We start from the raw sequence: 13,714 nt of genomic DNA on the forward strand, positions 1-13,714 counted from the left end.
GATTACGGCAATATAATTAGCAAGTATAAAAGTATTTGAGAAAGATACAACTTTATAGAAGTAAATCACCTTTGTTATTTGGGTGGGTGAATCTAATTTCAATACAAAAGATTTTTCCTGGAGTGGCAGAATGGGGCCTATTGAGGCCAAAGAAGGCTTCCTATTTTTTAAACTGCTTATTTTCCCAAGGGTTATCAATTGGACCTGCAAAATCACTTTGAAGACACAGCTACACTAACATCAATAGAGCTGGTGTTGACATAAAAATACCATCCAAAAATCACACCTTTAATTGGCATTAGTGTGTTGGCAAACTTTTTCCAGTGGTGCCTTACCCTTCAACAGCCATATTATTGTAACTGTATCATGTGTTGTGTCTCACGGGCAAAGGCTCTGGGCAGGATTTGTTGAGTTCAATGTGATGACTGGAATTGTAGAATCATAGAGTGGTTTGGGTTGGAAGAGATGTTAAACATCCACTGGTTTGAACTCCGCTTCTCTTTCACCTTCTCCATGAAGACAAGAAGCCAGTGGCAAAGGAGATGAGGCTTTCAGTCTTGGTAACATCTCAGTGATTACACTCTTGGGACTCCTGGTCTGGGACCACTGCAGTAAGCTGCTTTGCATGCTGCACTGAGATAGTGAGTAGGCAAACAGTAGCCGTTCAGTGTATTTAAGTAGTAGGAAAAATGTTTTTTTCTTTAAATTCTAGTGTTTCCTTGAATAGAGTTCCTTCACATTTTTCCTTCCTTCTGACCATCCACCTGTCCACTCACTTTAACATCTTTTCAGTTGCATTACGTGGTTATACATTGTTATAGTCTTATAAATGTATCTGATCTACATAAAACTGGCAGAAGCTGTCTTTATTTGAATTTGTGCACTGAGTGGTAGGTAGCCTTACAAAGGTGATGATGGGCAGCAAGTCTCATGGTACCTAAAAGCACCAGGAATTACATTCCAGTGTCATCTGTACCTTCTGTCCTGGTCACACTCATCTATGTGAGGGCTGGTTGGGTGTGCATAGCTGGGAACCCATGTACCCACTGGAAAAGACCCATGACTGTGCAGGAGTCTGCACTGGAGTGCTCGTGGGCATGGCTTTATGCTGTATGTGGGTAACACAAAGCCCTCCAGGCACTGCAGTCTGGCTTTTGACTCTAATGGCAGATAGCTCTGGAGCAGCAGTGCAGGGAGATGGCATCTTCCCACCTGCTGTGGCTCTGGTTGGTATTCAACACTGTTATTATGGTTTGTTTGTTATTTTTTAAAATACTTTGTTTTCCTGGATAGTTACCAAGCAAAGGAAAGGGAGGTGCTGGGGCACTTCCATGTGGCCAGAACTGCTCTAGTCCTGGGGATGCCCATTCCTCAGGATCTGCAAAAGCATAAAGTAGCTCCACGCCAAATCCATGCTGTGATCTGCTTTCTCTGTGTTAGAAATACTGCTTTTTTGCCCTTTACCTCTAAGGGCTTCCATGGTTCTCATTGCTGTAGTGTTTGGTATCTGCTCGCAGTTCTCAAAGCCTACATGGAGGCTCTTGGGTATGGAGAGTAACCTGATTGTCATCCTCATGCCTTTAGATTTTATATCTTTTGTGAATCAAACTGAGCCTTGCCCTTCACAGCTGCTTTCTTTCTTTTATTCTGGGGCATGACAAATATTTACAATGTTGGTTTCTTTCAAACTGCTGTTTGGGAATTTTTTCATGCCTTGGAGTTTCTTCACCTGGTCTGTGGGTAAAAGCTGAAATTTAACTGCATCTGGCAAAACCAGGAGAGTCCCTGATGTTATCCAGAGAGATTTGTGGTTGTTGAAAGGCTTCACTGGGCACAAGCTTTCCTACAGCTGCCTTCTGACTTTTCAGCATCATATCCTGAGGGAAACAGAGTGTGGCTAGCTGGCCCTAGAGAGTTTTGGGATTGCTTGACTCCTTTCTGAGCCAGCAGCCTTGGAGAATACTCCCATCTTTTCTGGAGGTGGCCGTGGTCACAGGTGCCTTAAACTACCCAGGAAGAGGGCTGTGCCTGCTGGGATCTCCTCTTCCTCTCCTGTTCCAGGGCTGAACTGTACCAAAGTGTTTCTTTTTTAAGTCCTATGCAGTTCCCTAGTGACAGAAAGAACCTTGACTCTTAATTATTCTACTTCTTATCTCTTTTTAGAGGTACCAGCAGCCCATATGTTTAGAATAAGGCTCTGATATAGTTTTATGGTTTCACGTATTCACTTTTGTTTAGCTTTTCCCCTCATTCTCTTGCATTAGAAATTTGGATTTCCTGCCAGCTCATTGGCACAATATTAACCTTTCTTTTTGCTGGATGTGACATGTTGCCTTCAATAACAGGGGCCTGGATTTAATGTCCCAGGGGTCCTTTCCAGTTCTATGTTCACACTGATTAGGAGCTGAAAGAGTTTTATGAGAGGGGCTTTCCAAAGACTGGTTTGTTTTCTCCTGCTTACATTACTGTGGTCTTCCTTTAAGAAATCAAACTCTTGAACCAAATGTATATCCCACTTAAATATGAAATTGGTCTATGAAATTGCAGCTCATTCTAGGCTCATTTGTGCTCCTTCTTTTGAACATGCTTAGAGCAAGATCAGACCTTTTGACTTACCTTTCAATTCTTCTTACAAACCTACTGTATTATTCATGAAAATTAAGTTGTGCTAATTACATCTCCTGTTCTGCTTTATGCGAGACATACATTCCTGTCTGACTTGTTTGCTAATGAACATTGTGGACTGAATCCAAACCCAGACAGAAGTCAAAGTGCTGTCACGATCCGCGCATGCAGTTCACTCTCATGTCCTTGTCCAGATGTGACCTCCAGGCATCCTACAGCGGCCAGGAGATGTCACTGACTTATTGCTAAGTGCACTGCATCCTGCGGCTGTCCTCAGTGTGGTCTCATTTTTATGAATGAAGGCAGGCAATGACTGCCGAGCTGTCCAGACTGATGCCAGGAGCCTGGTGTTGTGGGGACTGGGTGGAGGCACTGTTGGAAGCAGTCCCTGGTCCCACTATGGGATGGCTGTGTGCGGCTGCACTGCTGCTGTGGGGTGGGTTGGGCTCAGGGGATGCTGGGGAGAGAAAGCCATGGAGAAGTGTAAGTCACACTCTTCAGCAAAGGGAAGGTTTAAAAATTGTACCTTCTCATTTCAGAGACTTCTTCCCTGATGATTTTGGTAGGATTTTATTTTCTTGGATCCTTAGAATGAAGCTTCCTTCAGTTCAGTTCTGGTTTTTACTCTTGATGCTATTCGGTGAACAAGCCTTGGAGACAAGGAGCTCATTTTTTCCTGTATCAGCAAAACTTTTTAGTAACTGCTAACCCCTTACACCTGTACACGTCTGGTGAAAGAAGGGTCTTAGCCTGATTTTGTCTAGACTGGTGATGGAAGGAGAAATGAAAAAGCAATTCCTGGGGCATGGATACATGACTTTTTGGAAACAGAAAATATAACCAGCAAAAGTTATATCCCCAAAAGAGCTGGCAGGAGGGATCTTCTGGGTGTTCTTAATCTACCTTGCTGCAAAGTCAGCCAGGTTAGCTCAAACCACCTTTGTTTTCACTTAAATTAGCTGAGTCTGCAGTAGTGCTGTGAATGTTCCCTCTGTCCCTCCTGCCAGACGTGTGGTGGGGGACTACCAGCCAGCAGTTGGTCCTCGGCCAACTCCTGCTGCAGCCACGTCCAGGAGAGGCTGGGTCTCCTGGGCTTCACTTAAATCAGAGCTGAGCCATTTGCCCAGCATCAGTTTAAAATGTTTGTCAGGCAGAATTAACTTACGATGTGCCCTATACACTCGCATTCATGCTGTCCTTCACCTTCAGCTCGGCATACATCCCCTGGTCCTAGTTCAGGTCTCATTAACAGTCCTTTCTGGGAAATTTCACAGATCACCAGAGCTCTGTGGCAGTCAGCAGGGGTGGGATCACTCCTTAAGAGTGTCTGCATGGTGCAGATTGAATAGTTTGGTGTTTAATTTGCTGATTTACCCCTGGAAGGACAGGCCTGCTTAGTTACCTGATGATCTGTGAATCGTTTAAGATGATACTGGATGTGCATGCATAGAGTGATTTAAAGGATGCCTATGAGATTTGAATTGCTGTTTAAATTAAAGGCAATTTGGTGTGTATGTTTCTGTGACAATCCCATTCTAAGCATTTTACAGAAGCAACTTCTAGGACTTCTGCTCTTCCTTATGGCTCACTGGACTTTGGGTACCAGGTTACTAATATAAAGATGGGAGCTAGTATAGAAGTTTTGCTAGTATCACAAATACTTGAGATACAAAAGAAACAGAATACATTTAGAACCCAAGATCTTTTCCCAGATCAATGCTGCCTTAAATATATCACTGAAAAGGGGGAAGAAAAAAAAACCCTGACAATGACATCAATAAAAAAACCCAAATGTTTCTGCCAATGATGATGATTTTTGTAAAGAATTAAAAACAACTGTTTAGAAATGATTAATTATTGTAGCATGCGAGCACGGTAAGGTTTCATCCATTCACAGTAGTATTTCAAATGATTTAAAGTTGTTTGTTCAGGGTTTGCTTTTACTCTGTCGCTAGATGTCATGGATTTGTTCCAGCTGTCCTCCACACATGTATTGCTTGTGATGGATTTTGCGTGAGAACAGGCTGCCAGATTTTAGTCTTGATACCAAAGCCCAATTTTGTTTCGGTTTTAAAACAATTTTGCTTTGCAGAATGTACTGCTGGCCTTTAGTGGAGTTGGTAGAGAAGATGCTGGCTACTCTTGTGCTGAGGCTGGGCCTGGTTTCCACATCTGGAAGGGTTGAGAACAAGCATGGACATCTGAGCGGTGACCTTACCTGTCCCCTCTGAGCGCAGCCACATCTCTCCTGGCAGCAGCTGTGCCTGCTCACTGCCTCCCATTGCTGTTACTGCCTCTTGGCAGGAGGCAGCAGCCTTCTATCTAGTGGCTGCATTCTTCCAGTGAGCACTGCCTAATTTGCTTTAGGCAAAATCAAGTGGATTATCTCAAGCCACTAATTAGACTATTGAAGGTAATCCTGCTGGCTTCTCAGTTTGTCTTTTTCTTCCTGAACTGCAGTGGGGAGGATGGTGAGAGCTGCTCAGTGGCCATGTGAGAAGGGAGCTGGGCAGCGCAGGGCTCTGCACCAGCACAGCTGCAGCTGAGGGACATTGGGCACCATGGCCTCAGCTGAGGCTTCAGGAAGTCATTCATCTACAGAGATCTTTCTTCCTCATCTGCCAAAGCTCACCCACTGGTTCCAACAGGTCTATTGAGGCTTTTTTTCCCCCTTATTCAATTCTTGTTACTGGAACACTTACATCTGGTAGTATGTCATCTTCTGCCTATTTCCCTTTTTAGTTTCCTAAACTAATCTAACTCAAGCGTGGAGCTCTGTCAAATAATCAATATAATGCACTGCCCGATTATCTTGAAAGACTGAGTATGATTAATGTATTAAAATTGGATGGCCACTTGGAAAGGATATAATCTGATACCGTAGAGAGCAGATTGGTTTGGGGGAATAGCATAGATGGGTCCATGTGCTCAGAGGAACTGCAGCGTGCTCTGAAACATTGCAGCTTGCCTTTAGAGAAAACCAAAACTGCACTCTGCTCTCTGACACGCTGTTTGGTTTTTTGGCACGGTTGCTTGCTCTCAGCCAGAAGGATTTGCTCTGTGGAAAGTGTCTGCAGGCTTTTGTAAAATGCAAGCAAGAATAGCAGGAGTGCACAAGAAGTGATCTCTTCTTTTTTTGTTAAGATTTTTGCATTCTTTTTGAAGTGTCAATTTAGTACACTATGCCCTGAGGTACTGCAAGTGTCTGAGTATTTAGGATGTGTGAAAGAACACGACTGTGCAATAACATCTCAGTCTCAGCAAGCAGGTAACCTTTAGAGCACTGCTTTTATTCTTACATTCAAACAAGGTGAGCTAAGATGCTAGTAATCAAAAGGATGGTAGATTTATGTTTACAAAAAGCTATCCTCATGTAAACAGTAGAAAAAAATAAGTTAGCAGTTTATCATGAAGCTGAAGCATACCTCTAGACTAGTCGGTGTCACAGTGAATTATAATTCCTGGTTTGGCTGCTGTGGTTTAAGGCTGCCTGTCTCTGAGGCTGGAAATGCCTTTTTGTTCCTTGCTTGTGCACTGCTGGCTACTGCAATGTCCTAATGTGCAGCTAAGGTTCCAGGTGCTGCTAAGTGGCATACATCTCTGCATTGGAAAAAACCACTCAAACAGGCAGCAAAGTGTGTGTCAGGCAAGCATGTGTGTGTTTTAAATAAAGTAGTCTCCACTGGATTTAAAATGAAATGTTTCCATTTCTTTTTAAGCCTGCTTTTCTAAAACTCATTTAAAGAGACTAAGTAACATCTGCCATCAGTGACATCCTTGGGCCCTCGCCCTCAGAGCACAAAGCCTGTGACATTGGGGTTGGCCATCAGGACGGGGTGCAGGGTTGGGTGTTCCTGACAAGCACCTGGGTGGTGCTTGTGTAACAGTGCTTACTAACTTTTTCTAGCTGGTTTTCAATGAGATATTTCCTGATGTGCAAATGAGGTATGTCTTGTGTTTTCAAACAAGTAAAAACTAATTTAAAATGCTTTTTTTTTTTTTTTTTTTTTTCCCAACTCATGTCCTGTTCTTACCCTTTAATGAGCATGGATTTTAAGTTGCAGTGTGGCTGTAGTCCTTCTGACCTGCTTCCCCTCCCCTCCTCACTGACACTGATATTAGAACTATGGGAAAACTTACAGTGCTGGCAAAACGGGTGGAAAATCAAACGTTAAATGTTTTGCTTGAACATTTTGTGGTTTCTCCTGAAATTCTTTGTCTGAAACAAAGGATGTTCTTTGTTCTTATCTGAGGGGGGGGGGGAAATGGGTTTTATCTGAAAAAAATCTGCAGTGTCATTGTGGATCACTGGGGTTTCTACAGAAATGGCATGAGTTCTCCACAACGTTATGGTGGTTGTTGTGTTGTTTTGTTTTGTTTTGTACCTGAAACAGAGAAGGTCATTCACAAACTGTCCAGAAAGTTGCCTGATGTGATGATGAAAAATCGCTTGTTGGCAGGTTCTTATAAATGCACTCAGAATCAAAATGTTAGTGATTTGGAAAAATCTTGAAATACAGTAATTTCACATGACCCCCTCTTGGAAGCTTCTGCATTTTGCATTCTTTGCTCCAGCACAATTCCCACTGAAGAAATGCTTTAAAAAAAAAAAAAAAAAAAAGATTACGGCTTGTTTTAAAAATGTCGTTCCTTGTGTCTTTAGTCCTGCATTAAGTTATGTTTATATGTCTTAGTCTTATCCTGATTTATATGATCAGGACTAAGCTGTCTTGGATTTGTCTGGAGTCTGAAAAGATAGGAGCTGGGCCATCAGATGCCAGTGATACCCCATGGGCTTGCAGGCTGTGGGTGTGCTGTGCTGCTCAGGGCTGTGCTGCCCTTTCCCCTGGCCCATACTCTTTCCCTGACCCTGCCCTCCACCTACAGACGAGAGGAGCAGTGATGGGCACAAGGACTGGTGTGAGTAGGTGGCTGGAGCTGCAGCTGGAAGGGGATGTCTGCAGCCTGGGGTTCAGGAAGAGTAAAGCCCTGGGAGGAAGCAGCAGTAGCAGCAGGGGGATAGGGATGACCCACACGTGGAACTTAGTGTCTGCACATTGCTCAGAATAGGCATCAGGTCTCAAAGGCACTCTCTGAGGGAGAAGGAAAATGGTGGCCTGGTGATAGTGTGGGTGCAAGGACCTTCTAGTGATGTATCTACAGCCTCTTCAGCCAGACATGGTTAACAACACAAGATAGCATCGTGGTAAAGTAGCTGCTAGTTGTCACTTGGAGAGTATCCTTCTGTTATTTCAGAATTACTGAGACACTTAATTGCCTGTTCATTAACTGCCTCAGACAAAAATAAGATTTGATGAATTGTCATTTCAGCAAATTAGAGCCTGTTGTACGGACTAACGGAATGAAGCAGCAAAGAGCTGGCTTTCTGCAGCTAGCTGTGACCTGTCCTGCCTGCACAGCGCTCACCACCCATCACTGACCCTGGGGCCTTGGCCTATTTGGGAACTGGAGGGGCCGCTGGCATCAGTCCAGACTGTTCTTGGGGTGAGACCAGAGAGTTCTGCCCATGGCACAGTGGAGATTACACCAGTGCTTGGCAGAGGTACATGTGAACACAAATGCAGACAGATGTCAAAAGAGAGTGTGTTGGCCCTAATTCCTAAACTTTGAGATCACTTCCTTTTTGTTGTTGTTGGGTTGTTTTTTTTGTGTAAGCAATAGTCGTTGCAACTGATAAAGATCAAATTTCCAAGCTGACTGAGATCTTGCATTCGGCATTGAAGACTGTATGTTTTCTCTAAAATAGTCCAATACAGTATGTTATTTCTAACTTATACACATTCTGATTTTAAATGTACCTGATTTTAGTTATTTTATTCAAGAGGGAAGATGGAATTTGCACTTTTGCTATAGAATAAAGTGGTTTATCTAAATAGTCTCTGGTTTGAAGAAAGGAAAACTGCAGATTCATTATAGGAGCATTGAAAATGGCACACAAGGTATTTGCAGGTGTTAGTCACAAGGCCGAGCATTTAAAAAGCAGATTGCTTGCCTGATATTGCTTTGCATTCTTCTGGCCAAAAGTTAAAGTTCCCTGAGAGCTTTTCTTCTTTTGAGCCATCTTTCTGTCTCAGATCCTTCCTTTTCCAAGATCGCCGATCCTTGCTTCCCTTTAATGTTTTCTAAGGGCTCTTTCTCACCTGTTTGAATGCAGCTATAGCTTCCTCCCTCCATCTGCCGAGGCTTGGCCAAGAAAGTCAGTAGAAGCCTCTCATTTCTTTGGCAAGCCCTTGCCTAGTGAGGCTGGATGCTCTTTCAACCTCCCAGTGTAATTTGATTTAGAAATGTTTGAAACTTTGACAGTGTTGACATTGGGATTACATAGAATTTGCTTTCAAGAAAGTTGGGGATTAGCACAGCCATTGACTGCTTGTGCTTCATGCTTTTCAAGATCTAAACACTGAAGAAAAATCTACACCAGATTGGTGTCTTTGTAAACCACCTGGGTTTCGGGACCTGACAGTGTGGTTGGGTGTGGACAAGTAGGAGTGATGAGACTCAAAGACTACTCTACCTCCTCTGAACCACACTACTGTAGTGTTTGTCAGTTTCACTACTGGTTTAACTCTTCCCAGTGCAGAATTTGGGAAGAAGAGCCATTTCATCCTATGCAGTGCAGTTTTGAAGGTGATGATGACTGCGGATAGGGAACAAAAATAGATCAATAAAAATAGAAGAACACTGATGAGAGAATTAATAGAAGAAAGTTTTGAAGGTGGTTTTATTTTTGTGTGTGTGCTTGTGATGGAAAGCTTTCTTCTGTTAACAGAGGAAACTGTCATGGCTTCTCACTTAGTTGGTGGCCACTCTGGAATGGAGTGGCTGGGGTCTTGCAGTATGCCCCATTTAATGGACTCACTGTCAGAGGTCCCAGACCTGAGCTTCACTGGGGCTCGCTGGACCTCACCAGGCTCTCAGTGCAGTGCTTTGTATCGGCTGTGGGGTTGACAGTGGCCAAAGCACTGCAGTGGTGGTCTTGGGCAGGGGGCTGGCTCCTTCAGGTAGGGGCTGTGCCACCACTGTGCACTGCACCCTGGGGAAAGGGAGCTGTGGTCCTTGGCAGCCAGGCAAGTCCCTGTCCCAGGGTCTGGTGTTTGGAATCCAGCTGCTTATCAGCCCCATCTGGGTGGAGGAGGCAGCCCTGGTGTGCTCCAGCCATACCTGGGTCAGGCGGTCACACGGCTTTGAAATGCGAAGCAGCTTCCTTAGCATTGCAGGGGGTAAAACGTGAATTGACCATATCATAGGCACATGGTACTTCCCTGCTCAGATTACACTACAAAATCTGGGCAGTTCCTAAGATAGAGCTGGAAAAGGGGATTTGGGAGTGTGAGCAGCACTTGGAGCAGAGCACAGCTGACATGGCTGGGAACAAAAGGTGATAGGAAAACTCTCTGCATCTGCAGTGCTGCACATCCACAGGTCAGCAGAAATTTTTCCTAACTGGATGTTTGTTGCAGATTTGTTGGGAAAAGCATGAGATAACTTTGTCTGAGTGCTGGCTTTGCTTTATGCCTTATGTTCTGCTAGTTGCAAAGAGTGTGTCTGGCTGTTTACTCTCTGATTTCATACTTTGTTTTCCAGATTTACTTTCTGTCTGCTCATGAGACTCTAAAACTCTTGATTAATACCTTCAGTTTAACTGAGTTTAAAGACTTAAGTAGGTAGAGGCGGGTTTGCTTTGTTAGTTAAGGCTGCTAAAGCTGTGCCTACTCTGCTCAGGGACAAAGCTTTTTACAGTACGTTTTTCTGCAAAATTCTCCATAAGCACCACATGTGTGTTAGTGCTGTTAGTCACATCTTCACAAGCTTTTCTTGCCTCTCCTCAGAAGGGAGCTTCTTACAAAAACGGTTATTTTTAATGTTGCTTCTGGCCTTTTGACTGTGAATTCAGAGAGCATTTTACCTCATACTGAAGCGAAAGTTCGGTTTGTTTTTGTTAATGTAAGTCAAGAAGTAGCAGTGATTCGGTGTGACAGGCTGAATGTGAGCCATATGAGCTGAGCTGCACAAGCATAAAGGATGATTGTGCTGCAAAATATCTCCAAGTAATTCAAATTTTTGACACACTTACCACTACTCAAGTTGCATTTCCCCCTTCCCACCACTTCTGCCCTTCCCCCGCCGTCAGGGATCTGATGGGATAGAAATAAATATGCATTGTCTCTGGAAACGGTGAGGCTTTCTTAAAAGTGCTTTCTTTCTGTGAATTTGATTATAGCACAGTGAGAGCTTCACAAAGGGATGGCAATAATTCTACATGCTTACTTATATATAATGACTCTGCAGGCGAATAGCTCAAGCTTTAGCTGCTAACTTTTACCACTTAGACTGTGCAAGGGTCACTGATTTCTCCGTCTCGCTAACAAGTTTTGAAACACACTGATAGATCGTAGCTTTGTGGTTTAAGAAGAGCAACTTGTGCCTTGAGCCTGGGGAGCACAGCTGGCACACGGCTCCTGGCGTGGGACGAGGATTGCATGCTCAGGAGGATGCCGTGTCCCCAGGAACCCGCAGCACTGGGCAGAGTGCCACCGAGCCCCTCTTGGGCGGAGGACTTTGTAGGGCCATTTTTTTCCAATTAGGCACTATTGATTTCTTTTGCATGTTTTATTTTCTCGGTTATTGACTTCTATTTAATCTGTCGTTTCTCTGTATGGATGGCAAAATGATGCATATTCATAATAGGATTTTATATCCAGCCCTTCTATTGATTAAAATTCTGCATCTCTGAGCTTTTGGATGTAGATAGGAATAAGAAGTAATGGTTCGTTTCTGAGTGGCATTTCTTACAAATAAGAGAAAAGATGTATGTATGTGTTTGTAAGTGTATCATATTGGTGCAACACCTATAAAATAAGACACATTTTACAAACTCTTAAACTCAAGGATTGAATTCTGTTCTCTTGCGGAGTTCATCTTGCACATGGAACAGACATATTCCAGGGTAAATGAGAACAGAATGTGGATTTTCAATGAAGTTGTTCTAACCCATTGGGCCAGCACAAACCCCCTGGAGTCATTAGAAAGGACCTCGCTGACCCTGATGAAAGTGGAGATAAAGTCAAGAATTAAGGTGGTCTAGGTTGTGACATGCTTTTGCTGCTTGATGTTGTGTGCAATGTTTTTAAAGAACCAAACACAGAGCAATATGCTGGATATTATTTTTAAGGTAAAATCCCAGATAAATAAATATCTGTCATCAGGTTCTAAATGATTCCTTGCTTCACTTTAACAATGAGCTATCCATTATATAGTCTTAATTTATGGAATGTTAAACAGTTTCTGGCATTTTTGTGCCCCTGCAGGAAGAACAGATGGTACACTGAATGAGTTTTGCTACGGGATAAAATGTTTCAGGTCTTCAACGGATCATATCCATCTGTAAGAAAGGAATAACATTTGTGTAAAATAAACAGGGTACGGTCAAACATCTTGAAATTCTCTGATGAATGAAAAAAAAAGTGTGTGTAATCTAAAGTGGTAGTATGCATTGGGAGGTAACATGGAAAACTACTGCTTAATGTTAGTTTAAAAGTGAACACTTTCTTCACTTAAAGATCCCAACTGGGAAATCATATATATGAGGATCTGGAAGGCAGTGGTAAGAATGCAACATGAGCAATATATACTGACAGTAGTCTCTTTATAAAAAGAACATTACGCTTATAATCAGATAGATTGGCTATGTCTTCTCATCTTGTCTCCATGCAATAAAGTTCTGTCTTATTTGATTTATAGAACTTTGGCTGCTCTCTGAGAATACGGTTGAAGTGATGAAAAAATGGAATCCTGGCAGTCTTTATCATATTGCTGTATAATGTAGCTATCCCAGTAGAACTGAGTAGAACATCTCCATCGTGATTCACATCTTGCACATCCTGCAAAAGTGTATCCTACAAGCCAAACAGTGGAATGCTAGCACTGCAAGAAGCTTCATTCGCTATTCTCCTAAGTGACCAGAATCTGTTAGGATGATGAATCTCCATCATTTTTTCAGAGCTTGAGTGCAATTCTACCAGCTAGCATTTGGGGGAATTATTCTTTTCTCCTCGTTGGCCTACATACTTCTGCTGTTCAGGTTTGGTGAAAATTTCTCCTTCTAAAAATTCTGTAAAATTTGGTCATATCCTTTGTAAAGTTTTCCTTTGCAGATTGAAAAATCGTATGTTCTTAAGCTTTATCTACCTGAAAATAAGGGAATTAATCACCAAATGTCCCCATAAGGTGCATAAAGACAAGCTCACATCTGGGGAGGATCAATACCATTCTAAAATGCATTATCAGTAATATTAATTGCTCTCTAAAGTTCTACTTGTGTCTCTACAGGCTAGAAGAAGCTTCATCAGTGAAGTAACTTCTATAAAACTGAAGTTAAACTAAAGCATTGATCTGTAGAGACTTTAGATTCATGGACCCATCTGGTCTTTGTGCTTTTTGTACCTAAGACGGTATCATCAACTTGTATTTAAAAATGATTCTGCCAAAGTCGTAGCACTCTTACAGCGATTGGCTATCGGATGAAAATCCTCCCTCTCCCAGCATCCCCAGGCAGTCAGATGGTTGTGAACGTCTGACTGGGCTGCCAAAGTGTTTAAAATCGTTGTGGGGAGCGGCGGGGTCGTGCCGCAGGAAGGCTCTCTGCAGGTGCCTTTTCTGCCGGATGGCTGCACGTTACCGCGGGCTCAGAGCCGGCGTTCGTGGAACACTAGCAGAGGAATTTGAGGGAAGGCTGGACAGCTGGAATACCTCTCCTCACACTGTGAAGAATCCTAATCACTTGGGTTAACATTAAAAAAAAAAAACAAAAAAACACTTTTTTTTTTTTTTTTCCCTTTTAAACAAGTGCCCTGTGATTTTGGGAGACTTTATTTTATCTTGTATATACTAGCGACTTTTCTATCTTAATTCTTCTTGCCAGTCTTGTTCTGGCCTGTGCATAATGAGCATAGAGAAGGGAGTGATTATCTTCTCATTCTTCTTCCCTTGTGTTAATAGTTTCTTTCCCCATACATAAATCATATTAGAGCTGCAGTCTCTCTTCAGCTGGAAAATAAAATACTTTCCT

At 42.8% G+C, this 13,714-nt stretch overlaps 1 protein-coding gene across 5 annotated transcripts in view; it reads left to right on the forward strand.

The window, feature by feature from the left end:
- Positions 1–13,714, forward strand: part of FBLN2 (fibulin 2) — a 106,726-nt gene that overhangs the window by 9,792 nt on the left and 83,220 nt on the right. Inside the window, exon 1 of one of the 5 annotated variants that reach the window (XM_031608655.2) lies at positions 9,913–10,068. The exons of the other annotated variants lie outside the window; for them this stretch is intronic. The gene's annotated coding sequence lies outside the window, so the exon portion shown is untranslated. Of the gene's footprint in view, positions 1–9,912; positions 10,069–13,714 lie in introns of those variants that run through there. 5 annotated transcript variants of the gene reach the window in all.

The sequence above is a fragment of the Phasianus colchicus genome, chromosome 11, assembly GCF_987193195.1.
Source record: "Phasianus colchicus chromosome 11, bPhaCol1.hap1.1, whole genome shotgun sequence".
NCBI lineage: Eukaryota > Metazoa > Chordata > Aves > Galliformes > Phasianidae > Phasianus > Phasianus colchicus.